The 17529-nt window shown below is 37.1% G+C and overlaps 1 non-coding gene across 1 annotated transcript; it reads right to left on the reverse strand.

The window, feature by feature from the left end:
* Window positions 1-1527: 1527 nt before the first annotated feature.
* TRNAG-UCC (transfer RNA glycine (anticodon UCC)) lies at window positions 1528-1600 on the reverse strand. The gene has a single exon. It is a non-coding gene; the product is annotated as a tRNA-Gly (tRNA).
* Between the last annotated feature and the right edge of the window lie 15929 nt (window positions 1601-17529).

Raw genomic sequence — 17529 nt, forward strand, 5'->3', positions numbered from 1 at the left:
GAATATCTATCTCTGCTTCATCAATTACACCAAAGCCTTTGATTGTGTGAATCATAATAAACTGTGGAAAACTCTTAAAGAAATGAGAATACCAGACTATCTTATCTGTCTCCTGTGAAACTTTTATGCAGGTCCAGAAGCAAGTTAGAACCCTGTATGGAACAACTGATTGGTTCGAGATTGAGAAAGGAGTATGACAGGGCTGTCTGCTATAACCTTGTTTGCTTAATCTATACACTGAACACATCATGAGAAATGCCATGCTGGATGAATTACAAGCTGGAATAAAGACAGGTGGGAGAAACATCAATAACCTTGGATATGCAGATGATACCAGCAGAAAGCGAAGAGGAATTAAACAGGATCTTGATGAGGGTGAAGGAAGAGAGTGAAAGAGCTGGCTTAAAACAAAATATTAAAAAAACTAAGATCATGGCATCCAGCCCCATTACATCTTGGCAAATAGAAGGGAAAAATGTGGAAGTAGTGACAGATTTCTTCTCCTTGGGCTCTAAAATCACTATGGATGGTGACTGCAGCCATGAAATCAAAAGACGATTACTTCTTGGCAGGAAAGCTATGACAAACTTAGACAATGTGTTGAAAAGCAGAGACATTACTCTGCTGATAAAGGTCCATATAGTCAAGACTATGGTCTCCCCAGTGGTCATGTATGGTTGTAAGAGCTGGACCATTAAGAAGGCAGAGTGCTGAAGAATTGATGCTTTCAAAATATGGTGCTGGAGAAGACTCCTGGAAGTCCTTTGGACAGCAAGATCAAACCAGTCAATCTTAAGGGAAATCCACCTCAAATACTCATTGGAAGGACTGATACTAAAGCTGAACTCCAGTATTTTGGTCATCTGATGTGAATAGCCAACTCATTGGAAAGGTTCCTGATGCTGGAAAAGATTGAGGGAGAAGGAGTCAAGGGCATCAGAGGATGAGATGGCTGGGTGGTTTCACTGATGCAATGGACAGGAACTTGGGCAAACTTCAGGAGATGGTGAGGGACAGGGAAGCCTGGCGTGCTGCAGTCCATGGGGTGGAAAGAGTCAAACACAACTCAGCAACTGAACAACAGCAACAAAGCATTAAGAACATCTTTACTTCTTAGCATCCTTTTTTTCTCTTCCTTCTTCTCATCAGCCGATAAAATTGTTTCATTGGCAAGTCTAACTCAGACACGGAGATTAATCCATCAAGCTATCATAGTAAGTCTCTAGTCATTAACATGATCCAACTAACTCTTTGCTTTTCATTATTCTTTGTGCATTAATAAATCACCAGTACCTGTATAAAGAAAAAGTGAAAGAATCTATACAAAAGTACATTCAATGGCAAAACAAAGAGTGGTCAATTTAATCAGGAAAAGTTGATGAGAAATGGGTCAATAAAAGCGCCAAAGAAAAAGAAAACTTTGAAATCTAACTTTGTTAGCTGGGCAAGGATGAAAAAGAGAAGTGTTTTTTTTTTTTTTTTAATCCAGGGGAGAGGGGCTGCACCACACAGCATGTCAGATCTTAGTTCCCTGAGCAGGGATCAAACCTGTGCCCCCTGCAGTGGAAGCACAGAGCCCTAACCACTGGGCCACCAAGGAATCCTCTAGAAAGTGTTTATTGGCAAAGAATTTTAGGCCTGCCCCAGCCTAAATTCAGTTACTAAGTTAACAGACGTCAAGAAAAGCTGAGCTTCAGGGTATCAGTGGTTCAAGTCAACTTTTTGTCTACCTGGGTTAACTATGGGATTTTGCCTTTTTTCTCTGGCCAACTCTTTGGCTTTTTTCAAAGAATGTGAACCCTTGCCTTACTTTCCAGTATTCCCCAGGGCTTAGATTCCTGCTTTCCATTTCAAGCACCCTAGAAGATAAAAAGCTCTTTGTAAGTCTGAGCCTTATAACTGGGGCCCCCTCTCCCCTGCACCTTCCTACACACACATCGACAGCCAAATCAGCCAGCCTAGATGTAACCCTGGATTCTTTTCCCTACCAAAATGCTGAGATGTTCTCCTGTTTGAGCTTCCTTCATTTGGCCATTTTCAGTAAGTTCTATGAAGACTTTTCCTACTAGGGGGTTTGTTTGGTCTCTGGATTCCAATTTTTCCCAGTTTGGCCATCATAGCCAAGTTATTATTATAACTCATTTGTAAAGCATCTACTTTGCTTGTAAAGAGCAAAACTGACTCCATGTGATTTATTTCACCAAAAAATAATAATAATAATAATGGTTTCAAAAGACTGTTAAAAAAACATAAACAAGACTTCCAATTCAGATAGGCTATAATACTTTGTGATAAACTAAAGTTGCCACAAAGAACAAGCAGAAAAGCCAGATAAAACAATGTCTACAATCATTAGACATCTGAGGAAGGAACTGAAGCTATGGAAGTTAAAATACTGAAGGAAGACTCTCAGAAAGGTAAGCTAATTATCTGAAGCAGCTTTGTTCCTGGGGTTTTTGCTGACTCTAGGGGTCAGGCAACAGGCTAAGAATCTGAAAAATCTGGGCTTGGCTTAAGCAGAGTGCCATGGAGTTAGGGTGACAAAATTGGAGACTGCTGCTGCTGCTGCTGCTAAGTCACTTCAGTCGTGCCCGACTCTGTGCGACCCCATAGACAGCAGCCCACCAGGCTCTACTGTCCCTGGGATTCTCCAGGCAAGAACACTGGAGTGGGTTGCCATTTCCTTCTCCAAGGCATGAAAGTGAAAAGTGAAAGTGAAGTCGTGTCCAACCCTCAGCGACCCCATGGACTGCAGCCTACCAGGCTCCTCCATCCATGGGATTTTCCAGGCAAGAGTACTGGAGTGGGGTGCCATTAGAGACCGAAAGGTCTCAAAATGACTTTTGTCAAATTTTGAAGGTACATGGGGTTGGAGGCAGAAGCTTCTGAAAACAAGAATATTTTTGAGAGTCTTTCAAAGCTTTGGACATTATAGACTGGAGTTAAGGACCTATCAGAGAAAGGATTCCCAGTAAATATACTGGACTCCTAGTTCAAAGACTTGAGGAGCTGTATCCTAAGGAGCAAGAGCAAGTAAGAGATGGACTACAGACTTAAAAAACAAAAAATAGCTGCCATTCGGCCTTCACACAGCACAGTCATCAGTTGGATCAGCTTCCACTCTATAAGCCATACTTATAAACAATGTCTAATGTTTTTCTCTTTTTCTCAAAAGAGAAAAATAGGCAATAAAAATAGATGCACAAATGATCTGAATATTGCTTTAGCAGACAAAAGTTTAAAGAACTATGATTAATAAGTTCATGGAAATGGAGGGAAAGATAGAGAAACTATATTAAAATGGAGATGTTTTTGCCACAGAACTGATGTCCATCAAATAATCAAGTGAAAATTCTGGAATTAAAAAAAAATGTGTCTGTCATTAAGAACTAAATAGATGGGCAAACAAAAGGTTACAGAAACATGATTTATGAACTAGAGGGCAGATCAATTTCTCAACAAAAACACAAAGAGAAAAAAGAATGAAAAACCCGGGAAAGAGTGTTAGAAATGAATGGAACACAAGAAAAAGGTTTTAAGCTATGTGAGTTTAAGCATAAAGGAAGAGAATTGAAACAATGGGGAGGAAGAAATATTTACAAAGATAAAGACCAACAGTTTTCCATTGAAACACATCCATCCAGACTTGAGAAATCCATTGAACCACAAGTAGGATAAATCCAAACAAAACCATACTTTTCATGTAATAGAAACAAAATTATCTTGAACTATAACTACAAGCCTCCGGTATAGTACTTCAGTTCTCAAAGGTGTGACTAGTTATTATTGCAAAATGCTACTTACAGGTCACAGAGGCACTCGATTTTTTTTCTCAGGAGCTATCCAATCCAGTCAGGCTAAGATGGAAATTCTTAAGAAGCTCCACTATGTTTGTCAAGATGCTAACTTCTCCCAAAAGAATACAGAGTAGCAAATAGGAGTAAGGAGAAGAGAGACTCAAAATTTCATCAGTAAGTTTGAGTCCCCAGCTACAGAAATCACATATACTTCTTTACTGCTTCATCATCACCTTTAATCACAATGTCTACTGATGCTTAATGAATAGACTGAGATCACAAACCACCATGAACACAGGTGGTATCCCAGAACTTTCTCGTGACTCAGGACTGTTGAGTTGGCTGCGACTGTGTTGTACTAGCAGCATCTGAACACTAAATGGTAAAATGACTTTCAGGTAGCTGCTGAATGATTAAGTAATGTGGGAAAGTCACAAGCACAGAGAGTAATTAACACTGAAGAGCAACAGGCGCACTTCCCTGGGAAACAGTAGCAGTGAGGAGTCCAGCACAGTGAGTGGCCATCAGGGAGGGATTACTCTGGGAGCAAAGCCAGAAGCCAAACTCTAGTACAGGTCTATAAACAACTAATTCTTCAAATAATTAATTGCCTTTGTCTAGTGTGCAAAGTATCTTTGGTTCTATATTGCATTGGAAAGGGAAATGTCCTCTTCCATGTTATTATCTGACCCATTTCTGCCCACTTTCCTGCTAGTTACAGCCCCTCCCGAGGGTGGCAGGTCACCATCTGCTGAGTCAGAGCCCAGATACTCACTGAGCCATGTTTACACAGTGGCTGAAGTCATTGGGCCTTCACGTCAACACTGTGCAATGTAACATTCTCGTCTCTTTTCTATGGCAAATTTCAACTTTTTCTCTCTGCATCTCCACCTGTGTCATCAGTTAGGTAAGGGCAATCTCTGAATCTACAAACACTTTTTCCCTAATGAACCAAATGAACCAAAACTAGATTATGGAGGAAGTGCTCTCTCTACTTCCTGACTGAGTGTACCAATCAGGGCCCTGCAATTGCAGCATTACCAGAGGGCCCTGCAATGGCAGATTATTGAAAGTTCTTGGCATAGGTAACAATAAACTTGCATTTTGATTTGTTATTTCTTATGCATAGCTCCCACTTTTTAAAAACTTGAGGGGAGGAGACATGCTCAGTAAGGCGTACTTTGAACACTATAGAATCTGTAGCCCTAAAATCATTATAATAATACATCACAAATAGTCTTCACAGCTTCAGTCATGTGATCATTCTAGTCATAACCAAAAATCACTATAAATACCATAATATTTTAATGTATAAAATCAATCTAGATATTTTAAGTGGTAATCCTAATTTAAACATACACAATTTTTTTAAAAAATCCCAATTTTGAAATATGTCATGTGTGCCCAGAAATATTTTATATCCTCCAATTTTGAGTATGACAGTAAGAATATCTAAAGATCTAGGATTGCAATAAGATTGAATTATTAATCATTTTAAAGTGAGTTCCATAGCAACCTTTTATAGAATTACAGAGTTGAGAACACTTAAAATAAGGTCTGAAAACAAACTCAAGTTACTCTAAGTTAAAAATAAATTTGTTGTCACAGAGATGAAAAGTACAAAGAACTGACTTCAGAACTTTGCAAGGCAGTCACTCAAAGAATGTCATTAGGATCTATCTCTATCTCTCAATTCCCTTTTTTCTGGCATACCTTCTTCCTCTGTAAGATACCTACAAGCAAATTAGACTTAGAAATCACAACAGAATGAAATTGTCCCATAGTGATAGCAGAAACCCCATGGCTGCTCTTTAATAGGCCCTGATTAAGTCATATACCTATCTCTGAAATAATTTCTGTGACTTATTAGGACCTTGGTCATTACTCAGCCCTGGGCAACACGGACTGAGGGAATGAGTGACTTCCCTTTTAAAAAGTCAGTTTTACAGTTAACAGGAAAAGGAATGAGGTTGACCAAGATAGAAACAAACAAATATCTTTTCCCTGAAGTTTTCTCTATAATAGAGAAATTTTAACAGACTCTGTGACCCTGATAATGAAACACATGCATAAATTCACATGTCAAAAATGTTCCCCAAATATAAGAAATCCAATTTGACAACATTTGAAATTACTGAGAGTGTAATTATCATATAAGCTAGTGTGCTCACCCATGCAGAGATCTTTCCCCTCCTCTCCAACTTCTTACTACCATTTAAACTGTCTCTTTTGATGACTCCAACTTGATGGAGACATGTATTTATCATAAATTCAAGTTTTAGACAGGCATAAAGGGAGAAATGAATTCTGCATGTTCTATATAATTTATTCATGATTATAGATGTTAGAAGTTTAAAATTAGAAATTATCTAAGCATTACTGCTTTCTATGTTGTAGAAAGATTTTTAAATGCTGCCTTGGAATAGATCATTACTTTGAAAAATATAGATCTAAACTCTTCATAGGTCCCCCAGTTTAGCTATACAAATGGTAAAGAAAATAGGGTTTCCATTATCTCATTTCAGTTGTTACCTTATGGATTTGCTATGGGCTGAACAGAAATTTTCATTGAGCTATACAAAGATTTTGGTTGGCTTTTCAGAGTTCACTTTGGGTACTGCATAAAACTGAAGAACAAAGCCATTGTGAATCATATTTCTGCCTTCATTATAAAGAATAATAGGATATTTAAAAGACCTAAACCAAGTCATTAAATTCAGAGCATTCCTCTTCCTCTCTCCCTTGCCTGTGACAGACATCATGAATTGATCAATGTACTCCTTACACCTTTCTCAAAATAGCACTTCAGACAGCTACCATAAACACAGGAAGGCCTGAAAACAAAATTATTTACCAATTTTGTCCTTAAAAAATGTTTACTAAGCCAACCAACAAGAATTGAAAAATCATCCTACGTTTTATCAATGACCCTATCTGGATTGTTCTTCCAATCCTGGATCTTTGGAGCTTAATTTCCTTGGAATTATATCTACCTGTATCTTTAAGCATAAACAATATCAATAGCTACCTAAGACTCCAGAGTTATTGGAATGTTCCATGAATCTGTCTAATCCCATCCAGAAAGCAATGTGAAATAGCCAGGAACAGCATTCAGAAGTATTAGGGACTCTTACTTCCTGGCCATTAGAATAGAATACCTAAAGTATCTCCATCAGAGGGGGTCCCTGGGAGTGTCTAAGGAACCAGAGAGCTCAGGAACAGACTTTGCTTTACAGAAGCCCAAACGTCGGCTCCAAAGATGTTCATATTCTCCAGGATTCCCTCAATGCAGAAGCCTTCCGCTAGTCACTTCCCCAAATGAAGTCTTTCTTCAAAGAATCATTCATTTACCCAACTCAGTTTGCTTTTGAAATAACTGCAAAGATCTGTTTCTTTGAGATTGCAATCCGTCTGCTTCTTTTTTAATGTTCTCTTTGGTTGCCTTGATAAGAAAGCAAGGCAATGAATAAAATAATAAATAATTAGAAAAGTGTGATTTTTTTTAATATAAATGTGCTCACCCATGGAATGGCTGTATGGCTTTGGCATCATGTTCTGTACATCTGGGCAGAAGTCTGCCTGGGGAGTTAACTTGAATCATACCCTCCCTACGTGTGTGGAAGCAAATTCACCAAAATGAATCATTCAGTCTCTGAGGGCAGGAAAGCATTCTGACAATGACATGAACATTAGTTTCAGCATTGTTTCCAGGAGAACCAAGGGATCTTTCTATGAAATGAATTGTTATTAAAATTACAAAACACAATAAGAAATATATCTCATCAAGCAATGTTGTATCTCTCACTTTATGGAATAGTGGTGTTCGGCCAAACAGTTTATGAAGGCAAAGTGTTAAAAATCATGTGTGTTTCCACAGGGAAAGGTCTACCAAATGACCGAACTGATCAAAGTTTATCGGAAAGCAGTCACAATTATAGCTTGTCTCATGGCATGCACTAAGAATGCTCATAGGAATAGACCTCCCCAGCAACCCATTTTTCTTTGGCAGCACTTTTCTTGTTCAAGATCTTCTTTCTAAGGCCAGGCACAATACTTATCTCCATCATCAGAAGATAGCATGAATTCTGGACAATTCTGGAAATTATTTGATTCAATATTCCCCAACATGTCCCCTCAGATTCTTTTTTGTAAAAGGCACTTATAGTATCTAACAGCTTAAACTTGTCAAAGCAAGTAAAACTGGAAAGATGGAAAGAGCAAACTTGAGAGAAACCTGAATTACCAAACTACCAGCAGGTACTTTCAACCTGAACAATCTGAGAATATGATTTGAAGGTATATTTATAAATAGCTATCTGTCATCTAGAGAACCCCCTATCAGAAGAAAATATTCTAATTTGCTCCTCTGATTTGACATCAAATTTAAATATTTATTTTAGTTTGGTTGATTTTTAGTATGCCTAAAAAGTATCAATACATACATTGCAATAGTACACAAAGAAGCTAAGTGAGTTGCCCACAAGTTGATCAGTTGCTAAGACTCTTTTTTCGAAATATAACTTTTTGTAATAAACTTGATGTCATTTATGCTAATCCAAATGACTCAATCAAATTTCATAGTTAAGATGTAATTAAATTACATTAGATTAGATCATAGACCCTCCTACACAGTACATAAAATATTGCCAGTTAATTAGCCTGGTCAGTCCTTCATTTATCCATCTTGTTGTGTGCAAGTTATTATGCTAACTGCTGTGAAGACTGAAGCATATACTTAAGCAGGTACAATGTATTCAAGACATAGTAAATAACACTAAGACTACAACCTAGTGTTAAAACTTTTGGTGTAGCAAGAGAGACACAAGGAAATTTCTATGAGAGTTTAAAGGAGAGAAAATATTTCTGTTTGAAGATATTGAGAGTAGCAGAATTTGCGTTGAAAAATGGGCAGGGTTTTAACAAGCAGACACAGGAGAGATCATTCCAGGGAGAGGAGAAAGTAAGTGGTACAGAAGTGGGGTACAGACTGGAGAGAAGCCTAGTTTGGCTGCAAAATAGAGTCAAAGAGAAAAGGTAGTAAACACAGCTGGTGGGGCCAGAGTATGAGCACAGCAAACCAAAGGAATTCCAAGTTAGTTGGTAACAAACAATGGGAGTTGTTTAAAGTATTACACAGAAAGATAATGTCTTATGCTTTGAAGATTAATCTAATAAGATGGAGTAGAGAAACCCTGGATGCCAAGAACTAACCAAAGACACCATAGACTAGTGCCAAGAGAACAGTTATGAGACTGCAGGTTTCCCTCACAAAAGCCAAGCTCCATGGTGGCAAGAACCATAACGCTTTTGTTATGAGTATACACTCTGGAGTTAAGAAATGCTGAAGAAGTAATGATGGCAGGCCTATGAAACTGACTAACAATGGAAGGAAAGGGAGGTGATTAAGATTTTGAGATTTTAACAGCAATTTTATAATATATTCAGAAAATCTGAGCATGAGGCATTCATTCAAAAAATATTTTTGAGCCTCTACTACTTGCAAGTTCATATAGAATTTTGAAGGCACTGAATCTGAGGTGCTAAGACATATATTCAAGCAGAGATGACCAGCTGTTCAAAATGTGTTTTTACATTCAGTAGAGAAATTTCAGACAAGAAAACATTTTAATGGCCTCTCAGTTACCCAGGACTTTAGTGTGGCTAGATCATATTTCACATCAAAAATTCTTTTTAGCCTCCAAACCACAATGTCTGCTTTAGTAATTTATGACCTTCCATTTTAAAGACAATTGATTGGAAAACACATTTTGCCTTCCCTTCTTATTCCACGGTGAAAAATTATGATGTAATAAGTCCTATAAAAAATAGATATTATCCATAAGAAATTCAGAACTTAACAGTTTCTCAATTATTCTAATTTTCTCTTAATATCCACATTCTAAATATCACAAAATATAATTTTTGCAAAGTAATGATAATCAATCTTGATGACAGAGGTTGGTGAAAATAAAAGATATAAATTTTTTTTAAGTTTTAACTGTTTTAAGCAAACGAAATTTCAGTATTGTACTAGTTTGGGATATGTCTTTTCAAAAACCAAGAGCCTTAGGAAATGTTTACATTTATTCTGTTTTTCTAACAAAATACTTGCCATTCATTTTTTAAAGGAAAAGAGGAGCCATATGATTGGTATACACTTATCCCCCAAAACAAGTTAGTAGAGAATATTCAGGGGGATTTTTCTGAAAGTTCCATTTGTAAGGTGAATTCAAACCTAAAGTTAAGTATGATTCTCTTTATTTGAGGGGTTGGGGGTAGGACAAAGTTTAAGGGACAAACAAATAAACTTAAGCATATATAATCTACAGATGCCACATACGCATTAGTAACTATTATGTCTTTAAGCCATCTCCTTGGTGTTTGCATACATTCATGTACAGGGTGCGTGTGTGTGTGTGCGTGTGTGTGTGTGTGTGTGTGTGTGTGTACTGTCTGCTTTCTTTCTAAATTTCTTGTAAAGTGTTAGCATCTTATTGCATTATCCATCCTAATTTCAGCTACAACTAATGGACACCTATACCTAGTGACTACGAAATTAATCATTGTAACTGGATTCTAATGATTCTATTTATCTTTTTTATTATGGGTATGGGAAGAACACTCCTCAAATTTAATATAAAACATAAAACAGGTCATTTAGCCTAAAGAGCCTTAAGAGAGCTTCTAAATGTGGGTTCTTTGGGTAACAGCACATTTTTACCTTTTAAGGCATTTGTTTCCCTACTGGTTCATTCTTCAAGATAAATAGCTGTTTCCATATTTTATCGGAAACAGACCATACAAAATTGGATCCAATAAGCAACCTCTATCCTTAGAGTACATTATGAACCCATCTATAAGGTACTTGCAGAGTTTAACAAGGAAAGGCAGACATCTCCTGTTGTATTAAGGCATAAGAAAGTAAAAATCATCATGTTTCACATCTCACTGGAGAACTCTGAGAGATACATTTTATTCTCAGGAAATTTAAACATATCATAAAAGCTTAACATATACAAATCAAGATAATCATTCCTTAATTATATCTAATACGGATGACACAGGGAAGAATATATTTTGAGAGACCAACTGTGAAAGGAAAATGTTAATATAAATTTTCCACAAAAGTGTAAATAGTTCAGCAGTCTATCCTGTAAGGTACTTGAAAAAAAATTCTTAACTAAGTAAAGAGATGAATTAGTTGTTTAGCAAATGACTGGTATTCTGGGAAAGTACTTGAGTTATGCTTCGGACAAAAGTGAGCCACTCTTCTTGAAAGACCTAAAATACAGCATCCAGGGGACCTCCATTATCCTGCAGAACTAGCACAAAGCTTCCACACTCCAGCTTTCAGCTCTATCACCACAATAACAAGCAACCCTATAAAACTGTCCCTATACCACTGCAAGATTTTAAAAGATAGTGTGGATATTTAAGCTGATTGTATAGAATAGAATCCTTAATAAATTTGGAACTGTTGGCCATTTTAAGGATATTCACAGACTACAATAGAACTTTATATTCTTGCAGCAATAATTGACACAAAAATAGCCTCATGTGGTGACTTTATTCTTACAAGCTTTCTTCGAAAAATGATGCAACAAAATGTTTCACTTCATTTATGCTCTCTTCCTGGCTAATGTGAAATTGCATTACATCTTTCCTAGGGCCTGGAGTTAGACTGTGGTAGACTTTAATTTTCTAGTTATAAATTTGAAAGAAAAAGCAGAACAGAAGATAAAAGAGAAAAAAAGAAATAGAACATTAAGTTTAGTAAAGATGCACTAGACCATTTTCCCTTAAAATTTATCACTCTTTCTACAAATATTTAGTGAGTCCCAACTCTGCATCAAGTACATATTTTACCTACTAGGAATACAGAAATAAACCAAACAGAAAAATTTACATTAAACTAGAAGACAAAAGATAAACTGGTAAACAAACACATTTAAAAGAATTTCAGTGAGTGTTTGTGCTCTGAAAAAACTGGAGAGCACTCTGATAGTGACTGGTCTGGGTTAGGAGCACAGCTTTAGATTGGACAGGTATTTTTAAGCACTATGGGAAGATGAAGATCTACAAGATGGTTTTAAGAAGGAAAGAAACATCTAATTCACATTTTTAAAGGATCTTATTGGCTGCTGTGCTGGTAGTAGATCATAAGACTACAAAAGTAAAAAGAAGGTAACCAGTTGCAAAGTTATTGCAGCAACTCAGGAAAGTAATGGCATCCTGGCCTAGTGTTTAGAAAAAAAGAGATCGTCAGAAATAGACCGGTCATACACGTTGGTGGTAGAGCACACATGAATTGCCAATGGATTGTATCTGGAGGTGCTCCGGAGAAGAAAATGACAACCCTCTCCAGTATTCTTGCCTAGGAAACCCCATGGACAGAGGAGCTTGGCAGGCTACAGTCCATGGGGTCTCAAAGAGTTGGACAAAACTGAGTATGACTGAGCATACCTTAGTGGTAGAGCACACATGAATTGCCAAAGGATTGTATTTGGAGGTTAGGTAAGGAGAAGAATCAGTAAAATTTCTTAGTTTATGAATGTGATATGGTGCTGCTTACTGACCCTGAAAAGCCTGGATAGAAGCAGATTAGGGGAAATGGTTCTTGAGGGTTGTCCTGTGGCTCTTGAATTAGGGTAGGATACATTCTGCTATGGTAATAATAACTACAAAATCTCAGGGACTTGTCATAACAAAGATGTATTTCCCGCTCAGCCTACAAGGTCAATGTTCAGGAGTGAGGCTATGCGCTGCTGCTGCTGCTGCTGCTGCTGCTGCTGCTGCTGCTGCTGTTGCTGCTAAGTCGCTTCAGTCATGTCCAACTCTGTGCAACCTCATAGATGGCAGCCCACCAGGCTCCTTTGTCCCTGGGATTCTCCAGGCAAGACCACTGGAGTAGGTTGCCATTTCCTTCTCCAATGCAGGAAAGTGAAAAGTCAAAGTGAAGTCGCTCAGTCATGTCCAACTCCTAGCGACCCCATGGACTGCAGCCCACCAGGCTCCTCTGTCCATGGGATTTTCCAGCCAAGAGTAGTGGAGTGGGTCGCCATTGCCTTCTCCACTACATGGTCCCTAAAGACCCAGGATGATAGCGGTTCCACCAAGCGGTAGGTGCATTAATTGAATCACAATGCTCCCTCAGTTGGTAAAGGCAAAGAGAGAGACTAGAGAATTATTCATGGGTTTTCCCTGGAAAACAAATGTTCACATTTCATTGGCCAGAACTAATCTCACAGCCCCACTTAACTTCAAGAGGTCTGGGATATGAGGAGCAAATTGAAACTTCATTGAGATTTCTGCTTTTGCTATAGACCTGTGGTTTCTGAGATGCCTGTGAGTAATTCTTATTTATTGTCTTCCTTTTGACACCATGTAAATTATTGAGATTTTAGTCAATCACCAAAAGGGATTTCTTATCAAACCAATCACTAAGAGCTAAGACAATCATGCACTGGCTAACATATTTCTTTGAATCTGAACATTCCAAAATAGTAGGTAACTTAGCTATCAAAGTCTCAACAAAAAAGAGATAACATACTCAACTGAGGAAAATTCAAGGGTGATTTGTAAAGGGCCCTTAAAGCATGCGCGCGCACACACACACACACACACACACACACACACACACACACCACACACCACACACACAAACACTTTTACAGTCCTGAATCCCAAAGAGATAAGAAGAAGCATTTATCAGAACCCAGAAGGAGACCATAATATAGAGAAGACAACCTATAAAGGAGCAGCAAAATGCTCCTCACAATCAAAAGAAAAGTCCATCAGCAGATGAATGGATAAGAAAGCTGTGGTACATATACACAATGGAGTATTACTCAGCCGTTAAAAAGAATACATTTGAATCAGTTCTGTTGAGATGGATGAAACTGGAGCCGATTATACAGAGCGAAGTAAGCCAGAAAGAAAAACACCAATACAGTATACTAACACATATATATGGAATTTAGAAAGATGGCAATGATGACCCTGTATGCAAGACAGCAAAAGAGACACAGATGTGTATAGTGGACTTTTGGACTCAGAGGGAGAGGGAGAGGTGGAATGATTTGGGAGAATGGCATTGAAACATGTATACTATCATGTAAGAATCGAATCACCAGTCTATGTCTGATGCAGGATACAGCATGCTTGGGGCTGGTGCACGGGGATGACCCAGAGGGATGTTGTGGGGAGGGAGGTGGGAGGGGGGTTCATGTTTGGGATCGCATGTACACCCGTGGTGGATTCATGTCAGTGTATGGCAAAACCAATACAGTATTGTAAAGTAAAATAAAGTAAAAAGAAAAATTAAAAAAAAAAAAAAGAAAACTGACCAAGAGGAACCACTTGATATAATTTCTTAACCTCACTCTCACTGTTTCTCATCTCCAAATGTGACTACAAGTAGCCAAATCCAATAGGAAGCTAGAAGACAGGGAAGCCCATGGACTATACGGGTTGCCGCACAGGGCAAAAAAAAAAAAAAAAAACAGGATGAAGACGGGTGAAAAATAAACCAACTGGTGATATACATATAAGATATCTGACACAGAGAAATCTCTACCTAAGTTTCTCCTACATGAGGCAGTATATATAGTGGATGATCATTCTACTCAGAATCCTGCATGTAGATTCTGTATTTACAGAATGTTTACCTGAAGATTACATGCTACACGCCCAAAGGACAATTAAAACATGCTGAGCACCAAAGAACTGATGCCTTTGAACTGCGGTGCTGGAGAAGACTCTTGAGAGTCCACTGGATGGCAAGGAGACCAAACCTGTCAATCCTAAAGGAAATCAGTCCTGAATATTCATTGGAAGGACTGATGCTGAAGCTAAAGCTCCAATACTTTGACCACCTGAGGCAAACAGCTGACTCACTGGAAAAGACCCTGATGCTGGGAAAGATTGAAGGCAAGAGGAGAAGGGGATGACAGAGAAATGAGATGGTTGGATGGCATCACCAATTCAATGGACATGAGTTTGAGCAAACTCTGGGAAATGGTGAAGGATAGGTAAGCCTGGTATGCTGCAGTCCATGGGGTCACAAAGAGCCAGACATGACTGAATCACTGAACAACTCAAAGAAAATTTTTTAAGATTTAGAAGTTTTAAAAGATTGAAAAATTTTTGAGGAATAGGTGTAATTATAGTAATTATATAGTAAATATAGTAATTATAACATTTTAATTACTAAATATCATCCTTATGTTGTAAACAAATGGCATGAATATGAGAAATTACTGGTATACTATTTTAAATTATGATATACAGTGAAACTAGCATTACAAAAATATGTCTAAGTATCATGTAAAGTTCAACTGTAGTCATAGTTTTTATCTTCCCTTAAAATTATGGTTTCAACCACTTATGCATGTGTTCAGGCTCCAATATGAAATTTTTATTTAACTTAATATAAATATGGAAAAATTTAATGCAAGTTAACATATACACCAATATATTCCATAGAGTCCATGTAATGTATATAAACATATATATATATGATTAGAAGAATTATTAACAAAATATTGGTATTTGTTCTTGAGCAATGATTGCTGTAAGAATAAAATGTACATGAATATTTCAGTGTTCTTTAGTATGTCATAATGCCAACTATCAGACAAACTCATTGAAACAGACTATACTGGAGGCCAAATAGAAAATTGCTGAGATAATATGAGCAAGAATTGAACTAAGCCATGGAAATGGAAATGGAGAGCCTGAGGTAGCAAATGGTAAGGGAACCTCCAAAAAATATTACGAAGAAATCATTTATAGTCAGTGATTCATTGGATGTAATATTGGGTATCAAGGGATATGTAAGAGATCAACATCTAAGATGATACATAATACTGCATTACTCTGTGATCAAGTTATTTTTATACAATATGATTGTGAAATGCCTGTGGAGCATCCAAGTGGAAATGTGAAAGAAGCAATTGTTTTAGTTCACAGCCAGGCAGCTAAATATATTAGATTCAAATATTAATATGTGATCAGCTCCTTCTCCATTCAGACCACTCTAATGGACTTCTGAAATTTAAATACTTTAAGATATTTATTGTTATTATTAAAAGGTTAATGATTATAGCTTAAATATGTAAATACTATATGTGTTGAAGAATGGGTTCTAGCTTATGGTGGATTCAGGCATTATTCATCTTTTACTGCCTTTTGCTGTTTCAAACCAGCAGTTCAAAGAGAGAGCATTTAGATGCTAATGCTCAGATACCAGGTTTATAGTCTATAGTCCCTGACCCCCATATCTCACACAGCATCTTAGTTTGAGTCAGTCATAAGTCTGCAAAATCAAAGTCCTGTCACCAAAGTACCCCTGGTCATTAGTCAGTCAAGGAGGTGATGCTACCATTCTTCAAATTTCTAACAGCCAAAGAGAGTAGGTGAAGTGAGGTGGGCCAGATCTCAGGCATGGAGAGAGATGAGATGGGTGAAAGTCATTGTTCCATAAATTCATAACATAACAGGCATTGATTGCCAGGAGTTAGGATTATAACTAACAGACTCTTTGAGGTAGGTGATAAATCTCATCAAATAAACCTAACAGACACACATAGAACATTCAATAACAACAGCAGTAGAATACACAATCTCCTCAAGGTAAATGGAACATTCTCCAGGACAGATCACAAATTAAATCACAAATATGTCTTTAAAAATTGAAGTATATTGAAATCATATCAAGCACTTTTTCGACCACAACAGTATGAAACTAAAAAATAATTGCAAGAAAAAAACTGGAAAATTGACAAATATGTGGTGATGTTACATGTTCCTGAAAAAAATCAAAAAGTAAATAATATTATATCTTGAAACTAAGGCAAATGGAAACCCAATGAACCAAAACCTATGTAATTCTGCAAAAAGAGTTCTAAGAAGGAAGTGATAAATGCCCACAATTTAAAAAACAATAATAAAAATCTCAAATGAACACCCTAACCAAACACCACAAGGACAAGCTAAGCCCAAGTGAGTAGGAAAAAGAAAGTCACAGCAGAAGTAAATGAAATAGAGACTCAAAAGACAATTAAAAAGATCAATGAAACAAAAAATTATTTTTAAAAACATAAAAGACACAGTTGTGTATAACGGACTTTTGGACTCAGAGGGAGAGGGAGAGGGTGGGATGATTTGGGAGAATTGCATTCTATCATGTATACTATCATGTAAGAATTGAATCGCCAGTCTATGTCTGACGCAGGTTACAGCATGCTTGGGGCTGGTGCATGGGGATGACCCACAGAGATGTTATGGGGAGGGAGGTGGGAGGGGGGTCCATGTTTGGGAACACATGTAAGAATTAAAGATTTTAAAATTAAAAAAATAAAAAACTATAATAAAAAAAAATAAAAAATAAAAAAAATTTAAAAAATAAATAAAATAAAATAAAAACATAAATAAAATTGACAAACCTGCACTTAAAGATACAGAGAGAGAAAATATGCAAATAAAAGGAGGAAACATTATAACTGATAATTCAAAAATAGTGAGGATTATAAAAAGCTACCATAAAAAATTTCATGCTAACAAATTAGATAACCTAGAAGGGATGGATAAATTCCTAGGAACATAAAATCTGCCAAGACTGAACCATGAAGAAACAGAAAACCCAAACAGACCAATTACTTATAAGCAGATTGAATCAATAATCAAAAACTCCCAAACAAACAAAAGTCTAGGACCAGATGGCTTCACTGTT

The sequence above is a fragment of the Budorcas taxicolor genome, chromosome 2 (assembly GCF_023091745.1).
Source record: "Budorcas taxicolor isolate Tak-1 chromosome 2, Takin1.1, whole genome shotgun sequence".
In the NCBI taxonomy this organism is placed as follows: Eukaryota; Metazoa; Chordata; class Mammalia; order Artiodactyla; family Bovidae; genus Budorcas; species Budorcas taxicolor.